This window comes from Equus asinus, chromosome 15, assembly GCF_041296235.1.
Source record: "Equus asinus isolate D_3611 breed Donkey chromosome 15, EquAss-T2T_v2, whole genome shotgun sequence".
NCBI classification, from domain to species: Eukaryota; Metazoa; Chordata; class Mammalia; order Perissodactyla; family Equidae; genus Equus; species Equus asinus.
Genome location: NC_091804.1, coordinates 47,641,998 through 47,646,964, shown reverse-complemented (window position 1 = coordinate 47,646,964; position 4,967 = coordinate 47,641,998). Strand labels below are relative to the sequence as shown.

At 50.0% G+C, this 4,967-nt stretch overlaps 1 non-coding gene across 1 annotated transcript; it reads left to right on the top strand.

The window, feature by feature from the left end:
- The first annotated feature begins 1,636 nt into the window (after positions 1-1,636).
- Positions 1,637-1,769, top strand: LOC123277489 (U11 spliceosomal RNA). The gene has a single exon (XR_006514440.1). It is a non-coding gene; the product is annotated as a U11 spliceosomal RNA (small nuclear RNA).
- Positions 1,770-4,967: the final 3,198 nt, after the last annotated feature.

The window sequence follows — 4,967 nt, the reverse complement described above, 5'->3', positions numbered from 1 at the left end:
TTAAACATACATTATTGGCCCAGGTATAAAAAAATAGAACCTTGGATCAGGACAGCATAGAAACTTCTATGTGGGAACCTGGTATGTAACAGAAGTGGCCTTAAAAACTAGGGGTGAAAAGAAGGGTCATTCAGCAACTGATGCCGGGACAGTAAGCAGGCCAGATGGAAATAATCTAATTGGATCTACACTGTACACAATCAGATGGATTTAAGACATAAATTTTAAAAGGAAAACTAAAACTTTTAGGACAATAATAATAATCTAACATTTCCTGAGTGATTTTCAGGTGCCGGGCACTCTTTTCAGGACATTATGTGAGTTATTTCCATTGAATCTGCAAAATCCTTCAATGAGGCACATGCTCTTATTATCCCCATTTTAGAAATGAGACACCTGGGTCCAGAGAGAAGTTCCTCCCAAGCCACAGAGCTGCTGAGCACACAGCTTATCAGCAATTACTCTCCTGTGATAGAGAGAGTGTCTCTGCAGCACTGGAGGAGGCCACCACTCCTTCCATAAGACACTCAAGGCAATAACCATAAAAGACAAGACAGAGATGTTTGACTATATTAAACTTTAAAATCTTTCTTTGACAAAAGACACTATAAGCCACATTAAAGACAAGTTCCAGGCCAGCCGCCTGGCTGAGGGGTTAAGTTCACACGTTCAACCATGGTGCCCCAGGGTTTTGACAGTTCAGATCCTGGGCCTGGACATGGCACCGCTCATCAGGCCATGCTGAGACGGCGTCCCACATAGCAGAGCCAGAAGGACCTACAACTAGAATCTGCAACTATGTACTGGGGGGCTTTGGGGAGAAGAAGAAGAGGAAGAAGACAAGTTCCAGTCTAAAACAAAAACCAAACATCTTTGCAAGGCATATAGCTGACAAAGAAACAGTATCCAGACTATATAAAGAACTCCTATAAATTAATAGGAAAAATGCTCTCAAGCCAATAGGAAAATTGACAAGACATAGAAGGGGAAATGAGAGAAACAAATGGAAAATATGTTTAACTTTCTGAGTAATACAGGAAACGTCAGTGAAAACAATAATAAGATATCATTTCCACACATTCAGATGGACAAAATGTGGCTTCAACAGCACCTTGCTGAAAAGCCATGAGCAAAGGGCAGCTTCACGCTGAACCAAGGTCGGGGAGGGGAGCCAGGGACCCCAGCAGCTGCGGATCTTGGGGGAGCCTCTGGGAGTGTGGCTGCGCCCTGCTTCCTGTCGCCGTCTCCGCCCGTGTAGACGGTTTCTGCACACTTTCTCTCCCTGTGTCTGCAGGCATCATTCAGTCCTCGGAGCCCCATGGAAACTCCCACACAGAACACAATGAGCCGTTGCACACGGCTTTGAAGATGGATGTTCAGCCACAGGGGAAAACACCCCTAGTAGCCTGTTAGAGGAAGAGGGCTTCAAAGCATTACAAGATCTACAATAAGACCCAAATGTTTAAGAAACGTTGGGGCAAAGAGCGAACACGCAGAACCTGCACCCTGAGGAGGCCTGTGCTCATTCATGGGTTTTACTTGTACTTTTCTCTTTTCCTGGTTTCATAGCTTACTTCAAAAACTTTGGTCTTCATAATGAACAGTGCAATTTTGGTGGTTAAAAATAGTTTTTTTAAAAAAGGGCTTCTGTTATGTGTGGCACACGTCGGGCAGCTCAATTGCTCTTCCTGCGGAATCAACATCAAGAGGTTTGGGAAGCATAAGTTTTGGTACTTGGGCAGCTGGTGCTCATTGATCCCAGCAACTCTACAAAAAAAAATGTTTTTAAATCTATGTACCAATTAAATACTCTTCTCTTGTATATATTTTATATATATATAATATTTATATATTAGTAAATATATTTTATATATATATATATATAATTTTCCTATCTGGACTCTGCGCTAAGCACTTTGCCTGCGTGACCTCAAGGCCACTTCCCTTCCCGGGTGGGAAGACTGAGGCTGACGGGTCAGCACTGGATAATTTGCCAGGATTAGGAGCCGCACCTGGCTGACCCCGACACCCTTGCCCTCCGCCATGCTTGACCAAAGACCCAGCAGAAACCCCGGAGCCTCAGTCTCCAGGAGATGCACGAAAAAAATCGGTCTCCTGGCTGCCCCCGCCCACCACACTGTACCTCGGAGCACAAGTGTTCCCCGTGTGCCTGAGGATGAAAGCTCAGGGGTGCAATGGGCGACCGATACGACTCCTCTCAGGGTGGAATGCTCCCAGTGCCTCCTGTTTCCCCTGAGAGAACATCTCAGGGGAAGGACTCTGCTACACTGTCGGCAGAAGAGGCTGCACCCATGACAACGATGAATGGAGACTGTAATGTTAACCAAGCATTTGCTACGAGTCTATCAGATGCTCTGCGTGCATCACCTCCCAAGAGGCAGGTGGTCTGAGACCAGGCCTGGCGAGGCCCCTGTCTTAGTCTCTTGAGGCTGTTGTAACAAAGGACCACAAACTGTGCGGCTTCAAACAACAGAACTCTATTCACTCACGGAGGCTGGCAGTCTGAAGTGACGGCGTCGGCAGGACTGGGTCCTTCTGGGGTCTCCGAGGGAGAATCTTTCCGTGCTGCTCCTGCAGCTGCCAGCGGTTCCAGGTGTCCCTGGCTTGTAGCTGCATCACTCCAACACCTGCCTCCGTCTGCACAGGGCCTTTTTCCCTCTGTGTGTCCCTCTCTGTTATTAGGACTGGTGTCATTGGACTTGGGGCGCAGCCAGATGATCCAGGATGATCTCATTTCGAGATCCTTGACTTAATGACCTCTGCAAAAACCCTCTTCCCAAATAAGGTTGCAGTCATGGGTTCCTGGTGCACACATCTTCTGGAGGGACGGCCATTCAACTCACTGCAACCTCTTACTAGTATTTAGTGACAATAAGCATGTTATTTAACCCCTCTCAGCATTGATTCTTTATCTGGAAAATGTGAATAATACTTCCTGGGTTATTCTGAGGATTAGTTCAGATTATATATATGTATATATGCTACTCAACACAGTGGCTGCCTGGCACATAGTAAGTCTAAAATAAACGCACATTATTAGAGTTGTCACCATCACCATGTTTGTCATCATCAATCCAGCAATGCTAGCATCTTCCCAAATTGATGGAGACAGGCCGTGGAGTTCAGAGAGGCTGAGCCATCTGCCCAGGGTTCATATTGAACAATGTCAGGTCAGTCACCAGCCTCTTGGAGTCCACGGCTGTCTGAGGTCCTCAGCCTGGGCCATGCTGCCTCCACACCCACCTGCCCAGCCAGCTTCTCTGGTCCACAGCCTGGTGAGCAGCACGGCGGGCACCCGGAGGCCCAGTTTACAAAGAGGGAAAGGGCAGCTTGGAACAGGTTAAGTCCCACGTGCAGCCCAGCTAGGGTAGGAGCCGCAGAGCTGTGCGGATTCACACCAGCCCACCCACAGCAGGTGACAGACACTCAGGATGCTCGGGGACAGACCCACAGCAGGTGACAGACACTCAGGATGCTCAGGGACAGACCCACAGCAGGTGACAGACACTCAGGATGCTCAGGGACAGACCCACAGCAGGTGACAGACACTCAGGATGCTCGGGGACAGACCCAGGCGACACAAGGCCTCCTCGACCCCAGAGGCCCCCCCAGGCCGGCTCAGAGGCCAAACGCCAAGCGCCCTTTGCTATCCACCTGACCTGCGTATTGTCTCCTCATTACGATGTCGCCAGCCTGAGGAGGGGCCCAGAGCGAGCCCCCACAGTCCATCCTTAGCTGGAACCTCTCCGTCCGGCATGGTCACTTATGTCTACAGCTCCCCGTCTGCTGTGACTATGAGAAAGGGAGCTTCCAGGCCACTCCTGCAAACCTCAGCTGTGTCAGACAAATGCCACAGGCCCACTGCCGGGCCACCGTCACACTCACTGCCTCAGGTGCGTGTCCATACACAGGCCCACGCAGCCCGCCTTTACATGCTCTCTGGCCCGGTCCTTTCATACACACAGGACCAAACCTGAAACGTCCTCACTTGGACGCAACAGATCTCGGCACCCAGACCCCACACCTTCGAGCCACCCGCCCGGCCTCCTCACCCGCCTGCCTCATGACCCGCTTAATCAGGAGGATGTTCCGAGATGCGGGACCACCAAGCACATTTTATTCCTTCCTCCAGCAACTTTCTTCCTCCTTATTTGAGACCAAAACACAGAAAACTGAAGGATAATAGAACTTTGGACACAAAGTGGCCAGAGTGCTACTTAACTTACTTTGATGACAGTAAGAGATGACGAAGATGGAAGTGTCACAGTCATGTGTGAACTGTGGATCTATGGTTGATCTGTGATTGCCTCCAGCACAGTGTCCAGCTGTCTCAGCTGCCTGGCTGGTGACCATCCCCCAAGGATCACCTGCTGCAACATGTGGCTTTGACAGGCTTTGCTCCCCAGGTCCCAGGTCAGATCCGCCTCCCCATCCAGGCAAGTTCTCAGCCTGAGTTAGCTTCCCCGTCCCTCCCATAGTCTCGCTGCGCATAAGACTGAAGTGAGGCATGGACAAGAGCATGTTGTAAAGTGCTTTGTGCAGTGCCTGGCACAGAATAGATGCTCCATAATCCTTTGCTGCAATCATTAGCAGAGGCAGCACTTTCTGAGATCTGGGTGCAACCACTGTGTCAGGTCATGGCACTGGGATTGCAGGAGCTCATTTCTGGTCGAGCCCAAACCCCATTGCAATCATACCTTCTCTAGCACTCCACTCAATTCAGCGAGGGTATCCTGGGTGCCCACTCCTCCCCTCACTGTGCTAGTGAGTATCAGGGAAGGGCCCCACCCTCAAGGAGGAGACAGAGCAACAGAGGCAGCAGCTGTGTCCGGGCCGGAGATGTGGGCTCAAATCCCAGGGCACATTCCACCAGTGCAGCTGTCTTGGCCGAGTTCCTGAAACCTCTCTGGACTTCGGTTTCTCCATCTGTAAACAGCAAGTGATAA